The 27,455-nt window shown below is 43.3% G+C and overlaps 1 protein-coding gene across 15 annotated transcripts in view; it reads left to right on the top strand.

Annotated features, from left to right (window-relative positions):
* The window catches only part of TENM2 (teneurin transmembrane protein 2), a 591,699-nt gene that overhangs the window by 105,913 nt on the left and 458,331 nt on the right, over window positions 1-27,455 (top strand). The window contains exon 1 of one of the 15 annotated variants that reach the window (XM_082456386.1): window positions 23,941-24,055. The exons of 13 other annotated variants lie outside the window; for them this stretch is intronic. The gene's annotated coding sequence lies outside the window, so the exon portion shown is untranslated. Of the gene's footprint in view, window positions 1-23,940; window positions 24,056-24,493; window positions 24,837-27,455 lie in introns of those variants that run through there. One more of the 15 variants, XM_082456385.1, reaches the window with a different exon arrangement.

Genomic DNA, 27,455 nt, shown 5'->3' with positions numbered 1-27,455 from the left:
TACGTAAAGGCAGATCTGTCTTCCAAATTTTTAAGGCTTATGAGTGGATTTTAGAAGTGGGAGGAGAAACCCACATTGAGTTGTGTTCAGTTCTGCAAGGGAGTGACCCAGGGAACAGTCGTCGAAGGGCCTTCTTTTAGCAGATATCCACAGTGAGGAAGTAGAAGGAGGGTAAAAAGCCTTGAAGGTAACTTGAGAATGAGGAGATTGAGGAGCTAAGAGAAGAGCCATGAGGATATGAAGCCCCCAAAAGCAAAGGGAGGAGAGGATTTGAAGGAAATGAGCATGGACCATATTGTTAAATGTAGCAAAATCCAGCAAGGTAGACAGGAGGCGTACAGATATCACTAGGGAGGTAACTAATGACCATCAAGGGAATTGCGTCACTGATGAAGACAAAAGCCAGCTTTTCACCAGATGGAGAAGAGAAGAAATAGAGGTACAATGCACATCGCACTCTTAGAAGAAATTATTTCTTTAGAAATAGAGGGGAACAAAAGATGTCAAAGGATGGAGACATCTGTACGAGTCGTAATGCATTTTGTTGTTTTATTTTAGTAGTATTTTTAAAGACAGAGAAAAATGGGTCTTGTGAAAGAAGAGGAGAAAGGGGTAGGAAAGACTACACATGCTGGAGAAAGTAGTGGAAAGGAAACAGTGTCTTTTCGGAGCTACAAAGAGATAGAAACGGGGTAACTGAGAAGGAGCTGGCTTTGTCTCAGCGGACACCACCAGCATTTCTCATGTGGAGCCGTGATAGCTTCCAGACTCATCTGTTAATCTTGCCTCACCCGCCCCCGTGTATTTGCCACAGTTTAACTAGAATTTTATCATGTGGTACCCCTCCCTCTCTAAAAACCCTTTACACCGTTGTTTTTGGGATAAAGATCAAAATCCTACGAGCCGTTCCAGCTTTATATGACACCATCCTCGCTCCTTATTCTCTGCTTCCACCCACAGTGGCTTGTTTTCCATTTCTTGAAAGCACCGTGGTTTCCTCCTCCTGAGTATTTGTACAAGCAGACATATTCCCAAGATACTGTGGGTTCGGTTCCAGACCGCCGCAATAAAGCGAATATCACCATGAAGCAAATCACAGGAGTTTTTGGTTTCCCAGTGCATAAAAAGTTATGCTTACACTATAGTGTAGCCTATTAAATGTGCAACAGCATTATGTCCAAAAACAATGTACATACCTTAATTTAAAAACTACTTTATTGCTAAAAAATGCTGACCATCATGTGAGCCTTCAGGGAGTCGTAGTGGTAACGTCAAAGATCACTGGTCACAGGTCACCATAATAAATATCATAATAATGAAAAGTTCGAAATACTGTGAGAATCACCAAAATGTGACACAGAGACACGAAGTGAACAAATGCTGTTGGAAAAATGGCGCCCATAGACCCACTCCACGAAGGGTTGCCTCCAATCTTCGATTTGTATAAAACACAGTATCTGCAAAGCGTCATAAAGTGAAGCACAGTCAGATGAGGTATGCTTGTACTGCTTACTCTTTCTTGCCCTTCCCTTCTGTCTTCATCTACTCATCCTACAACTCTTAGCTCAATGATCAACACCTAAATGAGGCCTTGGACAGTCTCCCTCAGTTCTCCCATTCTTATACTCTTTCAGTATCTTCTGTTCTTTTGAGGTTTTTGTCACAGTTCATTTGGCCTATGTGTGTGTGTGTGTGCGTGCACCAATGCATGCACACACACAGCGTTATTTGATAAACGTATGTCTCCCCCACGTAGTTGGAAGCAGCTCAAGGCTTTAGGGATGCCATACTGTCACCATTCATCCTCCACAGCCTGGAAACAGCAACCTGAACACAGAAGTTGCACATCTATTGGAAGTTGCTACAAAGATAAGTTGTCCATCTTCACGTGTTTCTTTGGGACTTCTAGAAGTCCCCTCTCTAGCTGTCTGTCAAGGTTCTGATGCAGCTTGATTCAGCCCTTCTTCCCCAGGAGTAAATTTATCTTAGTCTTTTCTCATTTATACCTTCAATGTGGTATTTGCCAACAAGATATATAAACTTTCCTGCCTGTAGGAGTGAAGCAGGGACCCACTCTCCAGTTTGTCACAATCCCCTATTAAATACCACTCAGAGAAGTTATCAGTAGTAAGAAGGAAGTGGAATCTCTGCTGTTAGCCTTAGCCTGACCTTGACAATTGTTTGACCATTTTACCGTGGCGGGGACTTAACAATGGTCGACATGCAGGAATATGTTCTCAGTATTGTCATATCTACTAATTTTTGAGCCTGTCAGCCCAAAGTCCTCCAGTCAGATGCCGTGGCATGTGGGAGGTGTCACTTCAGCCCTGGAATCCTGACTTCTTTTTTCTTGTGACCTGCCACTTAAAGCTTCCTTGCAGTAACTGGGACCCATTCTAAATGGCATTGCCTTTAATGTGCAAAACATTTGTCCTCTTTAACTGACCAGCTCTTAGAAACAATTAGCACTGAGGGAAATTTTTTGTTTGGGAATAATGTCTGCCTCAAATTACCCATCGTGGACAAATTTGAAGCTGGAAGATAGATGCTCATTTTCCCCTGTGATAGCACCTGCACGCATATATGGCTGTGAGGCTAAGAGCAGCGTTATTGTGAGTTGTATTTGCACCGTGATGTGAGAGGACGGTGGGTGAGTAGAAACCCCTTTAACACGTAAGCATTTTCTGAGGAAGGAGACTCTGTTCCTTTCAACTCGTGCTATTTACCCGTCATTTCAGATCTGAAGGTTGAGTATGTTTCACATGTTATAATTAATTCTCTCATTGCCTTCGAGATCGCTGACTTCCGGCCACTGTCAGAGAAATGAAGAGTGAGGCTATGGGTCAAAAATGAGTACTGTGTCAGAAAAAAGAAGGAGAGGAATCTTGTTACTGACTGACAGCAACGGGGGGAAAAAAATCTTCTGTGATAGTTTATGGGGGAAACATGAATCTCATGCAATGTGTTTCTGAGCCCGCAAAAGTTATATGCGAGTGAATTGGGTCATTCTGATCCATGAATGGTTTTGACCCCATTTGAATAATATAGCTATTATTTGATAATATGGGTAGTAATGATGATAAACATTTAGGGAGTGGTTATTACATTCCAGGGACTATGCAGAGGGTTTTCCGCGATTTATTCCACTTACTCATCCCTGACAGCCCTATGTACCGATGAGAGAATTGGTGTTTAGAAAGCGTCAGTTGAATGCCTGAGTTTGTTCAGCTAAAAATGGGCAAACTGAGACTTGGACCCAGGCAAGCTACCTCCAGGGCCAGAGCCTTGACACCACCAACCAACCACACAGATGTTAACTATCGGGTTCATTGCACCTCCATCAAGACCTATTGCTCCCGAGCCCCGTCTCTGGCGCTTTCTGTGAGCTAAAGATTGTAAGTGGGTCACTCCTTTGAAAAGTCCCATCAAGGAAACCACTGCCAGCTACCTTTTCTCCATGCAGATCAGTCCACAGTGCAAGGCAGGTGTTCTGGTGGTTTAAGACACAGTCCTAGAGTGATAAGGGGAAGCAGGAGGAGAGCTTCGAACTGTGTAGCACAGTACCAGGCACTGAACACCTACCTCCTTGTAGCACAGAAGCCTGCAGGGACCAGAGTGGATGGCGGCCGGCCGGCACGGGGCACGTGTGCGGGAAGCCCTTCCTGGCTGGGTGGCCTTGACCGACATGGGGCTGGAGCTCAGAAAGGAGCAGAGTTGGACGGTGTGGGTAGATTCCAGGAGATCGCAGACTCCGCACTTTTGCCTAGGGCTGGCCCGGCTTCAAAGTGAAACTTCCACGGGAAAACTAAATAAAGGAAAGAAAAGCCAAACAGAACAAATCCCCACTTAGTCAGCTGTTACTGTCCTCGGAGGTGCTGTGTTTATGCTAGATCTTAATTATGCTGCTTGTCAAAGACATCCGAAACTCCGCTGTGGTTTGTGGGAGCTATTTTATCTTTTTATCTTTACAGTTAGAAAAGGACTTAGTATGCTGAACCCTACCCTCCATGAGATTCAAACGTGGAGTAAAAGAACCTTTCTCTCTTTCCTGCCTCACTGTCCCCACCTCTGCTCAGCCTTCCGCGAACACCTAATGAGGACGCTTTGTCAGTCAGCAGAACCTGGGTGGCCTTGAACAAAACTGCGGAGCCCAGGAGGGCTGCATGGGCCTCCCGTGTCCGACCCCTGTGACTCCCAGACCCCGTGCCTCTGTCCTCCAAGCCTCCCTCGACAGTGCTTATCACTCAGACATTCTGGGAGAGCACTTACCTCTACCTGCTGGCCGGCTGGGCGTGGGGAGCATGCCTTTGGGGTAATGCCTCGGGGTAGTATTATTGGGGGGTTATTTGAGATTGTAGATGCACAGCAGTGTGTGTTGAATGACTGACTCACACAATGAGAGTCCCTTTTCAACTCTCTTAATCCTTCAGATTACATCAAGGAGAACATCTTTGGTTTGGTGTTTTGATCATCTCACTCTCATTTCATTATATCTCTTCTTACCTTTACTTTGTATTTAGGGCAGGTGATGCTTATTTTACACTTCTTGCAATGACGTAAAATTTTCTTTTCAACGAGTGCATTTAGGCAGGAGAAAAAAATAGACGTACTTAAAGAAAACTTGTGGAGTCAGTGGTCGTACACGACAAAGCAAAGAACGGGAGGGGAAAAGGAAGGGCTGAGTTTTGACAAAAGGATTTACATTTACAGCCCTGCGGATTCCTTTATTCTAGAGGCCCTGAGTTATGCTTCACTCTGACTCAGCCTGTGAGATGCTATTCCTGCAAATCTCTTCTCAGACATGCATGTTTTCAGGGAGTCTTGAAAATCGTGGCAGATTCTTAACACTGAGTGGTGAGTAGATCTAACAACATTTTCAGGCTCCTAAAGGCAGGATCAAAAGGAAGGTATTTTGGAGTAGGTATCTCTATAGTTCAGAGAGTACCATAATCTATAACAGTGATTTGATGGGTATCAGACTTACGGGTGATATTGGCTTTGTTTTTCTTTATTAAAATTCAGATACCTGAGTCCCACCCCCGGAGATTCTGTTTCAGTGGGTCTGGGGTGGGGCTGAGGGATGTGCATTTTAATAACTACCCCAGGTCACCATTGAGCACTCCCAATGGAGAACCTCTACTGATAGGATTTGGTCCACATTAGTACCCAGGGTTGTGTGCACATCACAATGAAGAAATGTGTGGACTGCACCATGTAAATATCAAGCCTTCCAGCGTAAAGAGCCCAAACCAACAGAAGACAAGTAGCAGCATTAGAGCTTGTAACCATCAATGTCAAGAATAAATTTCCAGTTCGTGCAGTCCTGTGTTCACCAAACAGCTAAGTGGTTTGTCAATCCCATTGGCCTCTCTTGACCTCAGGAACCTTTTCTGGAAAATTAGGATGATGATATTTACCTGCATGAGAATAACACATCTGGCTGGATGATTCATTTAGGTCCGTTTTATCTGCACATTGTGCACATGTTCCCTTAAAAACTCACTCTCACTGAAGGCCACTGATGTCATACAAGAACTTTCTCAGTTCCTGTTCGAGGCAAGTCTTGCGTCAGGTTCTCTTTCACAGATCAGAGGAGGACCACGCGTCCCCCCAGTAGGAGCTTGACAGCCCTTCTCTCCACTGAGCCTGACGAAGCTGCTTACCTTCTGGTTTCTACAAAAACCAATGGGCTTTGTCAAGGAACACCCAAGTCCAGAACATGCTCTGATTTCATTTCTAATCACTGACAAGACCCAGGTGACTTGCTCGAGCCTGGCTTACACAGAGCTCCCTTTCAGCACAGACGTTGCGTAACTAGCCAGATCCTGCCTTACCCAAAGCCTTGTGAAAATATCTTCAGCAGTTAACAAGCAGAGCCTGCAGTTAGAACATGCTCATTAGGCTGCACGTTAGTTTTCAAGTCTTGCAGCTCACATAATCTGCTACTTGATTTCCCCTGAATTTCAGTTCTGTTGGGCATCAGTACAGGAACGCTGGCAGCCCTGTGGGCTTTGCCAAGGCCTGCTGTCTTTCTGCATGTTTTCCACAAGGCTAGGCCGACTGTAAAATTACACACCTATCCTATTTGTGTCTCCTTTCACTCTTTGTCTGGGGGTCCCTTCAATCACCAAAGAGGCTCTCTTGATCCCCTAATGAACAGATTCCTTCAGGAACCAAATTAATTTTAGATGACACTGTGAAAGTTATACCCAGTAGTCCCTGTAGATGAATAGGCTGATATCTGGAGTTTATTAGATCTTCCTTTGTTCTAGACCTTATTTCTGTGGGTCTCCAAACCACTGCCTTGAAAAATAATGCTCTAATTCCAAAGGATCAGATTTCAAATAAAGGCCTTTAGCCAACTAAGTATAATGCTTCTTCCCCCGCCCCACCCTATATTTTGAAAGCCCTGTATTTGGGGAAAAATATTCTATGTCTCCAGGGTCAGCGTCCCTGACCCTGGAGACATAGAAGACTGAGAACACTGGGCAATTTCGTATTTTGTAAAGAAATGATTCTGGCTGCTGAAGGAATCATTTATTTCTATTACTTTTTTTTTTCTTGGTGGCTGGTTATGAAGGAGCATGTTGATTCATTCCTCAGTCAATGACTTAGTGCCTGTAATGTGCCTGGAAGGGTGTTAGGCCTTGAAAGTACAGCGATAAATCACACCTGTTTCATTCCCTAATGGAACTAACAGTGAGGAAAGCCAGTCTTCTGGACAGATAAATACAATGGAGCAAGATAAGTGGCATGAATAGAGCTGTGAACAGAAGGTAACAGGATGGAGAGAAAGGAACTAAGACAAAGACTTGACAGATAATGAGATCCTGTGTTGGGGGAACCCAAGAAAAGTCAGGACTGAAATGGGGGGACAGAGAACCAGAGATCCAGGGAAGCAAGAAGGAAGTAAGGCAGGTTGGAATCAAATATTGACAGGGGGTGGCAGATTGTCTCTTGAGAGAAGATTGTGAATCTGGCCCATATTTAAGGTCTACATGTACAGACTGGTGGGGCATGGTGCATGGGTACATTGACCTAACCTAGAGAGCTGGGTGGGGCTGAAAGATAAGGAAAGGGTTGGGATAATGAAGTTGGAGAGGAGAAAAACACAGTAAGTGTGGGATCCTTTATGGTTCAAGACCTTTGGGACTTTAATGAGGAGTGCAGGTCAAGACTAATCACATCTTCACACTTAACATTTCTTCCAATACATTCGTGACCCTTCTGTGACTCATCCACAATAAGATGAGTTACTAAGAGCATTAAATGACATGATGATGTGGAACAACCTCCTGAGACCTTAGGATGTGTCAAAACTTATTTTGACCACATTCATTAAATCTCTCCAGTTCCTTTAAATGCGTGGTCTTCTTAGATAGTAATTCGTTGAGCTTCGAACTTGAAAGGTCTATCTTCCTCCTTTAGGCATCTCAGAATATATGTTGAAGGATGCCCAAGATGTTCCTTACAGCTTGAGATAATTATAGAGTTACACACTGGTCAAGGTACACATTGTTTGAAGCATCTGGTAGGAGGCTTCCTTATGGCATCTTCTGATCATTTAAATGGGTTCTTCTTGATTCCCATTAAAGTGATCAAGCACTCATGTTTGTTGAGTAATTGTAAATGCATGGTAGTGCAACTAATGTTGTCCAAACAAGGTTCATACCTACGAACCTTTATTCTTCCACTATGAAATTTTACTTCCTGGGATGTCAAATATTAACTTGCATGAGTCCTAGAAATGATGGCTTATTAACCCTGCATAGTCAAAGAAAATCAAAGTGCGTGAAGGAACAGTTGCAAACTGCAGGCACGTACGAGCGGAGACTTCAATGAAGGCAAAGCTAAATACCTGATGTAGGAGGCGTTTAGGGAGAGCCTTAGGCATAGACAAGAAAAGTGGCAAATCAATAATTGCTAAAAATCACTACTTTGATTTTATCAAATTCTCTACCTCTTACACAGTGAACATCAAATCTGCCTGCCTGGGTCAGATTTCTCTTCTGTGGTCACGTACCTGGGAAGATAGAAAGGACTAAAGAATGCGCCGTTGTTCCCAGGACCTGTGGTCTGGCACCTAAAATTCCACCAGTGAAGGGTCCTCTAGGAGTGGCATCCTTTGCATATTCAGCTCCACCTACCTTTGCCTGACTTACTTTCTGTGCTCCTTTGAACACATAAAGATTTGAGGGTAGATTTTGATTAATGGAAGATTTAAAGAGTGTTATCTTGCAGGAGTGATCCAGGGAGAAGAGTCTTCAACAAAGACAGAAATGAACCAGTGGCAGGCTTGTCATTCTCCACTCTTCTTCATTTCCTGGAGCAGCTCTGCTTTCTGTGTTGAGATCAGATCATGAGTTAGGAAGCACTGGCTCCTATGGAACTCCAAATTTTCCCTTACCGAGACATGGATCTGATACTTTAGGGTTGGTCAAAGTAATGTTACTGTTTTTTTGTTGTTGTTTTAAGATTTATTTTATTATTTATTTATTTATTTAATTTGGTTTTGGCTGTGCCGGGTCTTAGTTGCGGCACACGGAATCTTTCATTGAGGCTTGCGGGCTCTTCGTTGCAGCGCAAGGGCTTCTCTCTAGTTGTGGCGGGCAGGTTTTTCTCTTCTCCAGTTGTGGCATGCAGGCTCCAGGGCACGTGGGCTCTGTAGTTGTGGCACGCAGGTTTCAGGGCTCATAGGCTCTGTAGTTTGCGGCACGCGGGATCTCTAGTTGCGGCGCGCGAGCTCAGTAGTTGTGGCACGTGGGCTTAGTTGCCCTGCGGCATGTGGGATCCCAACTCCCCGACCAGGGATCGAACCCACGTCCCCTGCACTGTAAGGTGGATTCTTTACCACTGGACCACCAAGGAAGTCCCAATATTACTGTTTAAAACAGAGGGATGAATAAATATGATTCAACGTTTAATTTCACCTTTTCTTCTTTCCTCCCTTCCTTCCTTCTCTTTATTCTTTATTTTTAGTTGCCATGTCTTTTTATGGAGGTATAATTTATATACCAGAAAATTCACCCATTGTAAGTCTACAATTTAATAAACCCCCTCCACAATTGGCTGATGGATAATCTTTTATTTGAAAACCATGGAAGCATGTTTTGTAGTATTTATTCTAAAAATGTATTTAAATTGATTTTTCTAGCTTCTATTACACTATTATAATATAATTGCTGTGGCATGAGATTAAATGGGGGGGGGGATGGTCTTTTACAGCGATGAAGCCAAGTTTGCAGAGCTGCTCCATTTCACCATACTTTGATATCCCACACTGAAATTTGAAAAAGTACAACTTTTTGTGGATGGCAGAAGGGAGAACCCACTTCTTGAATTATGTGTCTTAGACTGAAGTTATTAAGCCTTTAGTTGCCAGTAAGTTGGAACAATGATAGTAATCACCTCTGGTATTCATTGACCATATATTCTATTTTATTCTCTTCACATACATTACCTCATTTAAGCCCCACCCTGGGCTCTCTCCCTTTTTAAAGATTAGAAAACTGAGGTTCAGAGAGATGGAACGCATTTTGTCAAAGTCACTCCACAGTAGACGGCCAAGCTAGGAAGGAAACCAGGTCTGTCTCACTGCCCCACCCCTCCTTTCAAGATTGTCCCTCATTCCATCTCCAGACAAATGAATCAAGGCACAGCAATCCAGGGGCAGCCCAGTTGTCAGAGGTCTGCTTCTAGTGCTAGGAAAGAAAAATTGAAAACACGTGGCCCTAGGGAAAAAGGTACGCCAACATCACACTTAACAGCCATTTAAAAGTAATGCGAATAGAAGAATGATTTAAGGCGAGAATCCTTATGGCTGTGGAAGTCCTGAGACGTCCTTTGAGCTGTGCGGTGTCTGAGGCTCTGAGGGAGGGATGAGACTGTGTGTGGACAAGCCTGCCTGACTCATCTTTGGTGACTCTCCACCTGGGAATGAACTGCACAGATCTGTGGTAATGCATGGGGAGGCATCATGATTTGCCAGCTTGAATAAGCTCAGAGTAAGTTATGATTATATAGCAACTTGGAGGGTGTAAGAGGGGCTTTGTCGAAAGTGATCTCTCCCTCAGCTAACCCTTCAGTGTACCACTCATTCGTCACTTAGCACGTAAACAATGCCTTGTATTAGATTGTTTTCATGCATATGTTTTATCATCTCTCCCCATGGTTCTCAAACTTGGTTAAGCACAACAGTCGAGGGAACCACTTAAGACAAGAATAGGTTTCTGGTCCCTGGAGAAACTTTTCATACAATAGTCTTGAGTTAAGGCTCAGATACCTGTATTTTTTAAGGCTTTCCTGTGATTCTTAGAATGAACCACGATTCTTAGAATGAACCACAATTCTTAGAATGAACAGCGATTTGCTGTTCTTTAAAATCGTTAAGTCCATAAGGGCATTTTGTTTCCTAGCACCTAGCAGAGAGCTTGGCACAAAGTTCAGAAGATATTTATTGACTGAAGGAGAGAATGAATGAATATTATAATTTCCTTGGGGTCTGTGATGACGTAACTTATGTCCCACAATGTTAGTGAATAGTGATCAATAACTATGTATTGATTGATTAGCTTTAAATCTGTTTTATTTTTCCTCTACCTTTGCTCAGCACTGGGGAAATGGCCATGAATTTGTTTAAAGTCTTGTGTTCTGGAAAACCTGATACCTCTTCAGCGAGGTAAGGTGGTGGACATAGCAGCCAGGAGCTGATCTGGAGTAGTTTCAGGAGTTCACTTATCATAGAAACCCAAGGAGAAAACAAATTCCCACATTTTGCAAGTTTATTTTGCTGTAGTACAGTGAGTAATTGTCCTGAGGGGACTAGATGGCATTGGAGAGTATTAATCTTAGATTTTCATTTCCTGTAAAATAACTTTCCACTTATTACATTCAGTGCGAATACTCTGGGTTTCAGGAAATATGCATATTTTATCACAGACAGTCCTAAGTGTGCTCCCAAATGTATCTGAAACTCAAGAGTTAAGAGGGGCAGGTGCAGGCAGTTGAGTAAGTCGGGGGATGCCAGCCTCCGCTGAGAGGACCGGGGTTAAGATATAGGACCAAGTCACCTGGAGTCAGCACAGCTAGTGCATCGTTGTCTAATTTTAGGATCATTGAGCTTCAAAAATAATTTTTAATAGGAAAATATGAAAAATCAAAATGACTATAATAATAATAATTAATGGGCTACCATTCATCAAGCCCCTAAGTTCCAGATACTGTACTAAGCTCTTTTACACATCATTGCTATTTAATTGATTCTTTACAAGAACCTAATGAAGTAATGTAGTGAACTACAAAGGAGTGTCTCAACTAAGATTGGGCTTAAGAAAAAAAAAAAAAATAGTTTTTTGCTCATAAAACTGAAAAGGAGGGCTTCCCTGGTGGCGCAGTGGTTGAGAATCCGCCTGCCAATGCAGGGCACACGGGTTCGAGCTCTGGTCTGGGAAGATCCCACATGCCGCGGAACAACTGGGCCCGTGAGCCACGATTGCTGAGCCTGTGCGTCTGGAGCCTCTGCTCCGCGACAAGAGAGGCCATGACGGTGAGAGGCCTGCGCACCGCGATGAAGAGTGGCCCCCGCTTGCCGCAACTAGAGAAGGCCCTCGCACAGAAACGAAGACCCAACACAGCAAAAAATAAATAAATAAATAAATTAAAAAAAAAAAAAAAAAAAAACTGAAAAGGAGTGCAGGGGTACCTCCAGGCAAGTTAGATTTTAGGGGCTCAAATGATATCATAGGACCCTTGTCTTCCCTGTTGGCATTTTTCTGTGATGATAATGATGAGCACCAGCAACTCCAACTTACGTCCCAGGAAGATCAATTCCCATGGAAGAGAAGACTCTTCCTGCAGAGTCAGGAAAGTCCACAAGATTACCTTCGCTTCTAACATCAACTGCCAAGTTTGGGAGTCCCCACCATCACCTTCAGTTTTGATAATTTGCTAAAAGGATTCACAGAACTCACTGACAGCTATGATACTCATAGTTATGGTTTATTACCATAAAAGGATACAGATGAAATTAAATCAAGGGAAGAAACTCATGGAACATAGTCCAGGGAAGTTCCAGAAGCAAAGCTTCCAGTCGTGTTCCCCCAGTACAGTCATGGACAACACCAGCTATTCCAGGTAACAGTGTGTGACAACGTGCACGGAATATTGCCATCCAGGGAAGCTCTCCTGAGTCTTGGTGTCCAGCGTTTTTATTGGGCATCAGTCACAGAGACGTGGTTGACCACCCACTTGCTGACCTTCAGTCTCTAGTCTCTCCGGAGGTCAAGCAGGTAACCTCATGGTCCAAAGCCTGCACCATAAATCACATTGTTAAACTCTCCAGTGTGGCCCAAGGCCCCCAGGTAGACAAAGACTCTTACCAGGCAGAATATTCCAGAGGCTTTAAGATCACCTTTCAGGAGCCAAGGACAAAGGCCAGACTTCTTTTTTGAGTAAGGTTAACTCTTTACTATACAATTCCCCAGCTATTCCAATGACAGCCCTGGCTTCCATTGGGGTCAGGAGCCTATGCCTGAACCAGTTGCCCTGGCATGGAGATGAAATATGCCAACTGGCTAGGCTTAGCGTTGGGGCCATTGAACTTGCCCACTACATAAAACAATAGCAAGGAGAGGTGGTTCTCTGAGAAAATCGGACATTGATCAAGCTCTTTTCAGTAGTAAATAAAATGAGGGTGAAAGTCTGTGTTAACTCATGACAAGACTCCACAGAGTAAATAAAACACCAAATTCCTTTCATTTTGACTTCATGAGATGTCATTAACAAGTCTTTGGGAAAAGGAACTAAAGGCGACTTAATATAAATACAGTTTTTTGAAAAGAGGCAGAACCTCTTAAAATACGACATGTGTGATTTAAGAAAGAACAGAATAATAAAGAGTTGGTGAAAAGGCTCCATATGTGATTGTTCGTGCAGATTTCCCACCAGAAATGAGTTATCTGTCTCATTTCCCTAGAGCAACATGAAAACCACCTAGAACAGTGGTTCTCAGGCTTGATGTGCTTTAGAATCACCTGGAGAGCTTTTAAAGTCTGAATGCCCAGGTCACACCCCATAGCAGTGAAATCAGAATGGCTAGGGATGGAATATAGGCATTCGTATTTTTTTTTAAAGATCCCTAAGAGATTCCAATGTGAAGCGGTTTGGAAACCACCATCATAGGGTATTAAAGCAACACAAACACCACTGCTCTGAACACTAGTTTTCAGTATGGTCAAATTTCCTTGATTAAAAGAATACCACCCAATCACTAGTCAGAAGAATTGCTCTCCAGAATTAGCAGGATGTGGTGCAAAACCTAAGTCAGAGATAACTGGGTTCAAACCTGGCTTTTATATTTTCTACGTGTTGGATCTTGAGCAAGTCTCTTAGCCTCTGAGGTTCAGTTACGTCATCTGTGAAACAACTAGTAACTTCTACCACGTGGAACTTCAGAAAGAGAATATGGAGAGAGTACCTGCCATAGCAAATATCAATTCCCTTTTTTATATCATTACATTTATTTTGAGAGAGAGAGAATAGAACCCCCTGTCTTTTTTTTTTCCCCTACCTTTCAGACTTTGTTGCTTTGTGTTTGTTGTGTTTTTTCATTTTTAACATATCTATGTAAGGATTAAAGAATTATATCTCAGTCAATCATGCAAAAGTTGGAAGTTTTTTTGTTATTAAATATAATTGTTCCCTTAAGCATTGGGAAGGTGACCCATTTATTTAGTCATTTATCCACGCAAGATTTATAAAGTCTCTATGACAATATTTCAGCAATCCTAAAATACACTCACCTGCAAAATAACTCATTGTTATCTTATGTATGAACGAGAAAGGAGAAACCTTTGCCAATTAAACTGTGACATGCCATGAGTTGCAACAGGAATTCCTATTTCATAAATGTTCAGAGCAAGGAAATGTATATCACAGAGTCAGTGAGATGTGGTATCCTCCAGGATGCTAGGCATTAAGATATAGAGCTATACATGATGCTGATTCAGTCATTGGAGGCCAGAAAGGACCAAGTTCCACAGATGGCTTCATCCTCTCTCCTTAGAAGATCGACTCTATTTCCATCAGGAGAAAAATTTTTTTCGCACCTCTTTTAGGTCATTAACTATCATACACTGATCACCATTTCACCTTTGAGAAATACAGTGACCAGTTTAAATGGTCCCCATTTTTAAATCACTCTTCTCCAAACGGGGTCAGTTTTAAATGGCTGAACATCATCCCACCTAGGGAAGGGAGAGTGAAAATGGCTCATTATTTCAGCAGATCACATAAGCCTTGATACAGGAAGGTAGGGGGTGGGAAGTTAGAGGGACTTCAATCTGATGATCACATGATCTTTCTACCTCAAACCTCCCCATTCAACTGAAGATTTGGGGTTATGATCCCAAATGGGTCGAAATAGAAGCTTGGAAAAAAATTTTCTGAATAGAGCCCTTTGCTCTATTCTATATATACTTAATACAGATATGCCCCATTTCTCTCTCCTTACATTAAAGCCAGCTTGCCCATAAATGTGCCTACATCTACTAGATTTTTTTTTTTTTTGGTAGCTGGCGAAATATATCCCCAAGTGGAGGCAACGTGTTTGAAGAGGTTCCGAGAACAGGTGAAACATCGCTGATTCTGACTCATCTCATTGAAATGCACTCTTTGTATTTAGTTTGGAAAATTAATTTTTTGTTGACAGAAAATCGAGAAAAAAAAGAGACGAAAATAACAGCCACGTCCAATCCAAATGAGGCTCCTTACTAATTGCATCTTGGTGTGCCAGGCTGGGGCCCTTGTCCAATCAACAGAGCTTTTCTTTTGAGGGTAAGCAATTTAGAGAATGAATCGGCTCTGCTGTCTAATAGGAGAATGGGTGCCAAAGTTAGATCTTTAAAGAAATAATCTTATTAGTCCTCTTATTAAGGAAGCCTCTGCAGTGTATAGACTTTGAACCTGCCTGATAAAAAAGTAGGTCTTGTCAAACAGCTCACAGCTCCTAGTGAAAAGGTTGAACTTTGTTGGTTTAGATCATCCAATCCAAATGCAAACATGTTTCGAAGCTTCTGTTTGCATACTCTGGGAGAAGAAAAAGACGTCCTCGTTTTCCCTGACTCTGACACTAATAGGATTCCAAGGGGATGGCAGCTCCCCCGGAAATTACCAAATCACTGTGTTAACGGCACAAGCAGAAAGGCAAAAGTTTCCTGCGGAACCTGAAATTTAAAGCTTCCCATTGTCATTGTTTGGGTCCTTTTATTTATTTAACTCTTCATTTTTTTTCTCTTAATGGACCCTGGTCCTTCCGTTTCTCTGCCGTTCTATCTCTGAGCTGATCCCGTCTGGAGGTCGTAAGGCTGAAATTTTGACAGCTTTGTCGTTTTCATCGCTGTGAGGGCTGATGTCGAGTTTATAGGATTACTGCTCTCCAGGAATACTTCACTACATAATCAAGCAGAAGGTCAAGAGAGATAGAGAAAAAAAAAAAAAAAAGACTCTAATTAAATCAGAAGGGCTGACTTGTGCCATCAAACACGGGTGCACCTTCAGGCAGGGCCTGATGCTCGTATCCAAGAGCAACAACTGGCCGCAGTCAGGGGCCGCACTTGTCCCAGTGGACCATAAAAAAAAATGCCATTAACGTGAGCGACTCCTCGAAGAACTGGCTTCACTCTTTGCTTCTACCCTGCTATTAAGGCCCTTCTCAAATCAGATTAGGGGACGGCGCAGTAACACAGAGCTTGATTAGAGTAATGGAAAGAGGGGAGCCAGCTCTTGTCTTGCCTCTGCTGCTTTTGTTCCTAAGATGTGTGGCTTCGCAGCACCGGCCTGGTTAAGTAATACAAGCAGACAGCAGTGCCCAAATAGAATTAAAGGAGAGTGTGAGACTTAGGCTCCTGAGAACAGAATTGAGAAGAACCTCACTCCCAGTGTTTGCATGATGGGTCCTGCAATAGTGAACCAGACACCCTGTAAAATTCCCAGACACCCGAACTGCTTTAGTCCATTTTAGCTCAGCCTGTCCTATCTGACACCTACTCTGTGCCAAAACCCTGGCAAGACGTTAGTGGTTCAGCAAAGTCATAGACAGGAGCTTTGTGTCTAATAAGGGCACAGGAGCAAATACTATAAATATAATGTGGTGTAATGCAATGATGAGGTGATACTTACAGATTTTAAAAACTATTGAGTGCCTATTGAGTGTGCTAGTCACTATTCGGAGTGCTTTACAGAGAACAAGTCATTTAATGTAGAGGTTAGATTGTCATGCCTGGAGCACAAAGGGTGTGGAAAACCCCCCCCAAATGAGTGGTTTGATTGGGTTTCGAAGGAAGTATAGGGATTATCTCCTACGTTTAAGAAATAAAAGAATGCAAGAAAAACCTTGTTAAATAGAAAACACCTCAAATATAGAGGCTTAAAGTGTGACCTAAGATGAAATCATCCAAGAGCTATAGTGTTCCTGCAGCATAGAGCAAAAGGCAGGCGGTGGAGAGGGAGCTGAAAGTCATGGGATGGAATGAAGGTTTTGTCCTGTGGGTGACGGAGCCACTGGAGGATTCTTAAGTAGAGATGCTGTTCCTATTTCCGTGTAGAATTGCTTCTGTCCCTGTCGAAGTTACAGCTGGGCGAGTTTGCCCCGTAGACCTCCCTTGGAGAAAACCTACCCCTGAGGGTGGGCACTGACTGCCCTGGCAGAGGTCCCTGTGTAGAACTCTCCAGGTTCAGACATCCTCACTTTCTATTTGTTGACTAGAAATGGAAGGAATGAAGATTTGTATTTTTTATTTATTGGTGAATGCTGCTCATGGAAACATAATGCTCCTGTATCAAATCTAATGCCCTAGGATTTCTTAGGAAACATTACCTTCTTGAAGCGGCAATCCGAGTGTATCCCGCAAAGTGTCCGACTACGTCTGTGGAAAAGATGCTCCATGGGTAGCTGGCTGGAGCACTTGAACTCCTAGCTGCGTTTTCTACCGGGCTTGTGTCTAAGGACCTCTGCGTCTCATGCTTAAAGGTTAAGGAAAACTGTCTTGCTGAACGATGCCTATCTTTATTGGCCCAGTAACATGACTAAGGAGCAAGGCAAATGAGAAACGCAGCAGCAGGGGAGGGGGACAGAACGGAAGCAGTAACGTGTTTGTGAGCCACAGAGAGGTGCCCAGGATGGCAGACAGACTGGTGATAGTGTCCCCAAGAAAAGGTAGGGCACAGGGGATGAGATTATGAGATACTATATCAGGCCAGAAAGTAGACTCATTTCTTCCTTAACCATTTTGCTTCAGGTTAAACTCTCCTGCATGCTTCCGTGAAGCAGCTGCTGGGAATGCAAAGGTTTGCCTCCTGCCCTGACAAGTCTCAGAGTTTCCTGGGGACCCTTGCTGTGGCCAGTGGCTCTTGTTTCTTCATGAGCAGGGCCTGGTCCCCTCCATTCTGAGGAGGGCTGCGTGCATCCCGGTTAGTGAGAATGGGGGTGATGTTGTGAGATTGTCTAAGTCTCTGAAATGTGTCCGGAAGTAAAAGGAAAGCAGTCAAAACAACCCAGATTAATGACTCGGAAGGTCTTCCGAGGCTGGAGGACTATTAACGTCACTGCCCAGGGTTCTGAAAGGGAGTTGCTTTACTAGAGAGCTTGCCAATTCTACACACACACACACACACACACACACACACACACACACACACACACAGAGAGAACCGAGCTGAGCCCTGGGAACCACTATGCTATGGTGGAAAGAGCAATGGAATGTTGAAAAAACAGGGAGAATACATGCTTGCTGAAAACTTGGATTTTGCCTTGGAGCTTACAACCAGGGCAGCGTTCTCCCTCTGTACCCCCAGATGGTGCCAGGGAACAAAGCAAACCTTCCGTGGGCAGGAAGCAGAGAATTGAGGCCTCCACCTCCCTGGCTCGGTCGGCAGCCCGGGCAGTAGCCGTTGGGAGCATCTCCTCCCTCCCTGCATCTCACGCTGCACAGATTTCTTAGGAACAGGACTCTGTCCTCCTTGGTCACTTCAGGTCTGTGGAGCCTTCCTAAGCGCTAACCACAGTCAGCTTTCTAAATTGAGAAGGCAATGAATTTTTAAAGTCTTGAACTTGTGCTGTAATAATCTTTCTGCCATCCCACAAATTACGATGCAGGAAGGCAACAGATGTGTTTTCTTTTGACTCTGGGAACATGAAATATTGATGGGGGAAGGGAGCGTGGACGTGGTATCGAGATTTGCCTTCGATGAAGGTAGCTGTTCTCATCCCAGCTTCTCATTTTCCACCTTTCTCTTCTGACACTTAGGACGTGAAGAAAGCCCCAAACTCGTATAGCCCAGGCTAGTTCAGTGAAAGCTCTTAAAAAGCTGTGCAGGGAAATCTGTCTAAAAAAGTCTTTATCAGTCTCCAGGGACCAATTGCTAATGCAGCTAATACACATTTGATCTATACAGATGATTCTGCCTTTGTCCCCAAGGGAACCTCTACAAACACGTTGGATTTACATGGTGCCAAGCCCAAGCGGCCTGTCAGAAAATAAATAGCATTTTAACACCCTCAAGCATCAGTCCCCGGGATGAAAAGTAGCATTGTGGGCTCTTCTCTGAGTTTTCTATCCAGGCTATAGGACATAATCAAAACTTCATTTTTAGAGCATTTCTTTTCCTGGTGACATTTCACTCTGAGGCACTGCATTCTGAAAAGGAAAAGGCACATTGTAGTTCAAAAAAAGAAAAAGAAAAGAGAGTACTGTTTCATTTAGGACACTATTTCCAAACACATGTCTGAGTGCCATGTCGGTGTCAATGTGTGTGGTACAAAAATACAAGACATCCTTAAAAGGCACAGAACTGATGTTTTTATTTTAATATTTATTTATTGAAATGCATATGAGGAATTGTATGTATATACTCATAAGCACGTATATATATGTAGACATATATAGCTAGCAGTTCTAAGCTGTGATTTCATGGATATTACTAGCTAGGATGAGGCTAAAATTAGAAACAAGTCAATGTAAAGAAAAATATTAAGTAACTGGAAGAAGCAAAGATTGGATGGAATGACAGCTGTAGCCCCTGCATGCAGGGGGCAACTGGGTAGAGCAAAGGTCCAGAAGGTGGTAGGAGTATGACTAACATTTAAGAAATGCTGATCTAGGAAAATTCCCCACCTGTTGAACTAATAGGAGAGTCAGGGCCAGCCCCACCCTTTCCCAGCCAGCGTGATGAGTGGGAATCCGTGAGCTTACGTCCCCAGGCAGAGACACACCACACTGATGCCCTGGGGCTCAATGGGATTTGAATCACATTTCCCTGTTGTCTGAAGTCCTGTCTTCCTGGTGGATTTAAGCAGAAAAGAGCATGTTCATGGTGCCCCAATCCAACACGCCCTATCAACCCTCTTCCCAGTGGAAGGATATAAGACAGGATGCTGCCAGCCCCTCAGGAGACATGCCTTTCAGAGAGGGAGTCCTCCGAATGAGTGGGCTCTGCCCGGGATTCTCAAGTGCTAGAGGAGAATATGTGACTCTCCTAGGATGTATCTAAGTCCATGTTGGAGAGATTGCGATGACAGTGCCTAGCTACTCAGTCTTCAGCATGTGCCAGGCATGGCTAATTAAGTCTAAACTTCAGAAGAGCTAGATGGACCAGGCACCATTACCTTCCTGGTATATTTATACAGAAGCTAAAGTTAGGACACACACCATTCAGAGATTCAAAACCAGTTCTGTCTGAATAAGGGGTTGGACATGAGAGGCCACGCTCCAGCTGTGAACACTTTGGGGAACAGCTGCTTCTATAACTGTGGTCCTGTCCACAATGGGCATTTGAACATCCTACAAAGGCTTCCTAAGAACAGTGCCCAGATTTAAACTTCCTCCCTGGCAACAGGCAATCACAGGCTAAGAAAACTTTGACCATGATCTTTTTTCAGGTCCGGCAAAGGGCAGCAAAGTGGGAGGATGGTCGGTGTGGAAGGGAGAGAAGGGAAATCAAATAATAAATCCATATAAATGAGAGGAGTTTCTATGCTAGTGTTCTCTTCCCAGCTCCATTGTGAGCCCTGAGAACATTAGGAAAATCCCTTATCCTCTTTCATCTTCTTTTTCCTCACGTATGTTAATGAGAGATTTGGACTAAATGACCATGTAAGTCCCGGGGAAACCCTTTCAATCCATGTTAGGATGAGTAATTTATCTTGATCTTGCCTTTGATGTACAGTGGCTCAGAAGGAGAGAGTTGGGTTGGAGGATGGTTGTTAAAACACTAGGAATACCTTACCTTCACTGGTGATTCAGTCTAAAAAGGGAAAACAGAGCCACATCATCGTAAAATATCCCAGGAAGGGTTAGATAGGATATCTTGTTCTGGAGCAGAAAGAGAAGGCATGGTGTAGGAGCGACCCCATCCCTGCACTCTCTCTGTGGGCTCAGTACCAGAAACCCTGCTGCCTTCTGGCCCCACCATAGCTTGGAATGCTGTAGAATCAACCAAGTTTCTGAATCAGCCTCTACAGACGAGAAAAATGCTGAGTCATCTTCCTAAAGAGCTTAACTTTAACTTGAGGGGAATCCAATGACTGTTTTTCTTTTGCTTCATGGAAGAAAGTTATTCAGATGAGGATTACACAATTTCTGAATCTTCTCTGCCACTTTGATTTCTTAAGCCCCCAGTTTAAAGGATACCCTCAAGCAGTTGTTCTGCCTGATGGAAACAGGATGTAGGTACCCCAGGCCATCCATTGTATTGCTCTGGACACAAGGGTAGTTTCTCAACCCTGCTGACAACAAGACACACTCATGCCTCTTAGGTAGTCTCAGGAGTACATATTTCCGGCTGTTCATTATTAGGGATGGAGTTGGAGCTTCCACATGGGAAGCAAAAAAACAACATAGAATTTAAACACCACCAAGAGTTCCTCCACGTTATTTACAAGGGAAGCCGGTGTCGTAAGACAAGCATTCGAGCCCCACGCATTGTAAAAGCACAAATGGCCCAGCAGAGTCAGTTACCCTCAGATGAAGGAGACCTGGTAAGAGAAGAAATGTTCAACTTCATGCCGCCCAATCTAGTACATACCATGGAGGAAAAAATAAGAGAAATGTTAATGCAGCAAAATGTTGACTTGTATTAGAAAGCGATTAGCCATGATCTGTGCCGTGACTAAAGCATGTTACAACTTGATTTAGCTGCTGTGTTTCAGAAGAACTCATAATTCATGTTTCAACTGGAGAAATAACTTCAGCGAATGATGCAACATACCGCGTTTTTGTTCAGGTGGTTTGACAAAAAGCGAAAGATGGAGTTGTTTGAAACTTGAATTGAGAAAAGGATCTTAACGATGTCCGTGCAATCCAGCTGTTCATAGAGACGTAGTCGCAGTTTGTGTGGCTATTTCTTAGTAGTGAAATGTTGTAGAACCTGCTTCTTTTGAAGATTTATAATTTTGATAGTTCTTGTTTATGTAAGCAAGAAGGAGTGTGGTTAATACTTCAAATAACTGCATATTAAGGACCTCCTGTGTTTGTATATACAGAAGAGGATACAACGATTTATTAGCTAGATCAGTAGAGAAGAGCTACATGGATAAATGTCTCTATTTTTCAAAGATATTGATAATAACTTGTGTATGTTATCATCCATTGAAAATGCAGCCTTTATAAAATAGGAAGAGTTTGAAGTATTGCCTTTCTCATTCGAAAGACTTAAAAACCTTGATCAAAACCCTTAGATAGTAAAATGGCTTAAGGAAAACTGTGAAACCTCATTTATGGAGAAACTTAAAATTTAAAGTAATCACTTTCTGAAAAAACAAATTAAGTTCATTATGAAGTTAAGTATGGGTCCTACACGCACAGTATTGAAGTAGACGTACTGGATTGAGTCAAAACCAATTTATTGGACAGTGAAATAAAAACCTGAGTTCCATTGGTTTTACCCTCGGCCTTGCAGGGGGATGGAAGGAGCATTTGACAGGATGTCAGTCCCATGGGTTTCAGCTGAACTATGCTGGGGGACATGAAATTGAGAGTCCCTTAATCTCTCCATTCCTCCTTGTCTTTTTTTTTTTTTTTTTTTAAATAAAATGCTAGCTCTGTATTAGATTAGAGGTTCTCGATCTCTGTTCCTTTTATAGCTTGTGGAAGGTGGGGTGTGGATAAGTGGATGGAAGCTTCTAGAGGATGTGACTTCAGGCTACTTTTTCTTCCATCTCAAGTAGAGCAGTTCTGCTTTGGATATCAAAGTTCTGAAATAGTTTTAGTTTACAGTTTAATCAACAGAAAGGTATTCAGTTGATTTTTAAAGTGCTGGAATTCCCTTTTAAAAAAAAAATGTTTCACAATCTGCCTCTTAATACTCTCAGTTTTTATACTCTCTTTAGTTTTTATTGACATCTCTGTCATGGGGCAACTCATCTGAGCAAGTTTATTGAGGGAAACGAGCGATAACTACAGCACTTGGCACACAGATTGTCAATAACAACCCAGCTGTTGGGGGAGCACTTAGAGACGGGGCTCGGGTGTCTGTGAACCAGTCAGGGTCAGTTTTGTGCCACTGAACCGATAAGCTTTTGAAAATTCATAGACACCAAGGTTAATTGTGAGTTCGCAAGGTGCCAGGCACTGGGTTAAGCCCTTGACCTTTCTGACTGAATCCTCAAAATCCTAGAAGTGAGTCTCACTCTCCATAGTTTCCAGATGAGAAAACGGAGGCTCAAGGAGGTTGGACAGCTCGTCTGAGGCCACAGGTTAGCAAAGCACTGGTAGATCCTTGGGTCTCGCCCACACTGCAGCTCTGGTGGGCAGCAAGAGGCTCTCAGGGGGATCCTTGCCAAGATTTTTAGCCTGACGTCAGCCTCTACGTTGATGATTGCTTAGTTACTGGAGGAATAAATGATATTCTTAAATAATCTTCCTCCCAAGGAATCACCTCTGTTCTCATCACTCTTGTTAGTTGCTTCTAAGTCCTTTCCAGCAAAATTTACAGTGTGGGTTGGATTCCTTAGTGGAGAAGATGAGAGAATTCACTTCTAGCTGAGAGCACAGTGGTGCCCACGTGTGGCCAAGGCCTCCTTAAGGGTCAGTGGATTGAATGACCCAGCGTTCTGGATCTAAGCAGCCAGTACCCTAATTTGAAATCATCCCATAAGGCAACTTGTATCTGTTTTCCATTCACCAGATCTTTGGGTGCCTGGGTTGTATCATTTTGTGGTATGTGAATGTGTACCTGTGTGTGTGTGTGTGTGTGCGCTGTCATGCCCCCTTTCATCTGTTTATGGTTGAGGAAAGCTCTGTTCTTTGTGCACTGGAGCAAATTGCTTTGCTGCCGTGTGCATCAGAGAGTGGGTTTGCCCCTTCCGGGCTCTGCTCCACTGACCTACACTGCGTTCTCTACCGTTGTTTCCATCTCACACACCAATTTTCCACCCAAGATATCTGAGTGGGGATGGACTAAGTCATTGGAAGTGACAGTCACTTAAAAAAAAAAAAAAAAAACCTGACTCAATGCAGGAATACACGTTCAAAGGAAGCCTTTGGAGGAAGCAGATTGCTCTTTTCTCCTTGTGTTCTTGGATGAGACATTGCCTTTCCCCCAGCCGACTTCTTGCCTCCATAAACTGACTTCACTGTGAGGTCCTGCCAAAGGTGGTTTCACTAAGCAGTGCCTGGGGCTTTCACAAAGTGAAGTCACCTCTGCCTCCTCTGCCTGCCAAGCAGGGACTTTTTAGCTAGAGACCGGGGGAGATTCATAGCCTTGTCACTACTCCTACAGAGGACGAAGTTGCTGTCATCAGCCCTCCTCTGCTGTGCCAGCGTGCAGTGCATTCTGCCCGCGAAGAGGCCCGACTCAGAACGCGTGCTGAGCTAGCGACCAGAGGGGAAATGGCAGACCACAACTTGGAGAGTTGTTCGTTCTGCTAAAGAGGAGACTTGGGGACAGGATCGTTGCTCAACCTGGCTAAATCCGTGATCTCCCCATCTAGAGCTGTGACTTGGATGGGGCACCAAGGAGCATTTGCTGGGTGAGCGTGATCGCTCTTCAGCCAGCTTGGAAGGTTAGTTGTGTTGCCAAATGCTCCCTCCTTCCCTTGACAGCCCATTCGAAATCAGTCTTCCATGAATTCATCAAAATGTTTTTTTTTTTTTTGTAGCGCCTCCACTTGGCCGCTTCCGCATCAGTATCCCCAACCCAGGGAGGCCACTTGCCGGGTGTTCCCCAAACTATTATCTGCACCTTCCTCCCTGGAGCGTCTTCCGCCCGCTCCAGGGAAAGTGTCCTTTTCCCTCCGCTCATTTGCCGTCGTGACCATGTTTCAGTGCTGTCTTGGCTCGTAACGGATGAGCTGGGATACGCCTCAAAGTGCTTTTGTTTCCTCTGAAAGAGGTTGAATCTGGGAGGGGGGGGGCAGTGAAAAAATATATGTGGGAACGGTTTAATTGTATCCATGAGGATTCTTAGTAATCAGGATGCCAGTGTGTGTTTTCCAGAGCCTAGAGCTGACATAAATAATGTAGCATACCTCACTCTGTGCAGGCTTGCCGAGGAATGCTGATGGAGAAAGAGCCAAACTGGGACCTGAAGCTCCGGGCTCCCGGCACAGCCTTTAAAATCCTTTTATTGAGTAGTAGTTTGGAAACAGCAGCCAGGGCCTTGGCGGGCCGTATATTCCAGGAGAAGCCGACGGAGGAGGAAGTTTGGAGGAAGCGGCCTCACTTGGTTTTGGGAGAAAGAACCTGGTGCAGCCTCGATGGCTCCAGTGAACCACTGGTTAACTTCTTTCTGTGTCCCTAATCCCAGAAGGAATAGGACAGCCCTGTCTAGTCCCTGAAAGCCTGGTAAGTGTGCAGCTGTTGCTAACAAGATATGACTGGCCCCTCCAACATAGTTAAAAGCATATTGCTAGCCCTTTAGAGCCTCTTGCCTTAATGGTAAGAGCCAAATGAGCTTTGCAGGACAGCTAACCCCAACTGAAGTCCTGCAGCTTAAGCTCATTGACAGGCGAAGGATGCACTAGAGAGAGCCAGAAGGACCACAAACGCCACGGTTCATTCGCAGGAAGGAAACAAGTGTGTCTTTACGTGGGATTTTTACAGGAGGTCTGCCCAGCCAAATATCCAGTTGAAGCATCTTCCAGATTTTGATTTAAAGTGTAACTTAAGCCTTGTCTTGGCCACAGATTATAGAAGTGAGGGAAAAGATGCGGGGGGAGGGGTGTGAGGAAGATGGAGTAGAGGGATGTTAGAAATAATTCTCTGTTGTCGATATTAAGGGACAAATTCTGGGCATTCAGTAAAAAAGACAGCTATTCCTTGCTTGTACTCTGGTGGTTTAGAGAAGGACCTCAGGGAACATTTGTTTTTCTTTGTTGTTTTTTTCGTTTGCTTGTTTTTTTGTCTTTCCTTTTGACTAAGGCATTTGTGGTCTAGAAAAGAAGATTAAAGCAGGATCCGTTTCATTTATTTAGTTTGCCTCACAGACATGAAGTTTCAGAATGGTAGGTGTCAAGTATATTCTTACCTGTTGGGGAACTAACTGGGAGCAGGGTTCTCAAGCAGGAGATCTGAGCAAAGATGTGTTACCCAGTCGGGGCTGTTTTATGTTTTTGGCCAGTGATAGGAGCTGGTGTGTTGACGAAGAGAAAGTATAGATGTCGAGTTTGGTTGAACTGGAAGGGTCTGTGCAACTTGCCCTTTAAGAGATGGTTCTCTCTGCTGTTGCTGGTTTGACAATGATGGAACCTTGTTAAAGTGGGTTAAGCTATAACCCACTTAAACTGACCAACAAAAAAGTATAAAAATATTCAGACACTTTCATCGTGGGACATGAGTATTTTTTTCCCTTTTAAGTTGTTACATAGTTGGTAGGGGTTTTTTCCCCCATTTAAAAAGTATCATCCAAATATGTTTTATAAAATAGCATTTGGAAATTTTGTTTGTGACGTGATCCTATGGATGGATTACCAGGAACTCAAGAAGCTGCTTATAACCATCCAATCGAACTGGTGGAAAAGGAGCAAGGTTTTTTTGTCTGAGCTTCATTTCACCCCCTCCCAGCAGTGCCCATGCTTTGTTTACCTGCTGCTTTAAGGCGTTCCATGAAAACTTTTATTCGGTAATCGCAAGAGCTCTGCACACTGCCTCTCTGCTTGTGCAAATACATTCCTAAATCTGAGTTGTTGTTTTGTCTTGTTCTGTTTACCTTGTCGATTTCTGTCATCATAGAAAAGGACACGAGGCAGGGGCAGGTTACTGAGGTTTCTTTAGTCTGAGATTTCTTTAGTCTGAAAGATCTGTTTCAACAGTTTTCTAGCAAGTCTTCTATTCTTTGGACAATCACATGCCCATCTGTGAAATGGGCTTGAGATCTGACGAAAACGTTAATACCTCTGCCCTCTGGAAGCCGCTCAGTCATGGTGGTAGATATTTGAAAGGAAAAAAATTGTAACAGAGAATTAGCTAAGGGTCTCTTTGGGCCTGAGTTTAGAAACGTTGTAAGCACCTAAAAACTGTGTTGCTTGTTGGTTTTTATTTATAAGCGCATTAGGAGAAAGTACATTTTAACTGCAGAGAGAAATACAATACTTCTGGTAAACAAAACTCGGCTTTTATAACCTAAGGAGTGACCTGGATGAATGTGAGGGATTGACAGAAGGCCCTGGTTCTCGGGTGCAAAGTCATGGCTTCATGTTTAATTTAACAAAACATTAAACATTTCATGTTTAATTTAATGAAACATTAGAGCACTAGGATTTGTCACCTTCATGACAGAATGTCAGAACTGTGGGATAGTTTCAGAATATATGTTCTTTCTGCAGAATTCACATGTGACACTGGAAATGTTTCACATCCGAAGACCTCTACTTTTTTCTAGGGCTCTTTTTTTTTCCCTCTGATCAAAGAAGGAGAAGCAAAAATGCAAGTGAAACAAGAAAAACACCACCACATTAGGCATGCACTACTAGTCTAGCTAATTTTAGGGGGGCTATTAGCAGGCGTTTAGGCAAATCTATTAACATTTAGCGTCAGCACAAATGGAATCGCATTTCTACTTCTTGTGTTTCTGACAAAATAAGCACAAGGATCTTCAGGATAAGAAAAGAATGGATGTTGCCATCATTTGTTACATAGTAAACTTTTTATTTAACCCACTCAGATTTTTCAATGAACTATTTAAGAAAGTGGGGTGAGTTATTTGGAAAAACTGAAGGAAGTGTATCTGTTTGATAAAGATTATTACCAATGAAAAGAGAAGAAACCCTTTGTATGGCATTGCTTGCCAGTACAGTCTTCTTTTCTTGGTGGGAAAAATGTGGTTGCTGGTTGATAATGCTACTTTGCCTTTGGCTTGTGATGGAAAATTTCCGTTTTTGTATTTCAAAGTGCTAAAATACAGATATGTCCTACCACTCTGTCCATATTTTGCAGATTGGTGGGGCTCTGTTTTCAACTGATGCT

Source organism: Balaenoptera physalus, assembly GCF_965194825.1.
Source record: "Balaenoptera physalus genome assembly, chromosome: 3".
Taxonomy (NCBI): Eukaryota; Metazoa; Chordata; class Mammalia; order Artiodactyla; family Balaenopteridae; genus Balaenoptera; species Balaenoptera physalus.
This window is presented reverse-complemented; position numbering and strand designations above follow the sequence as displayed.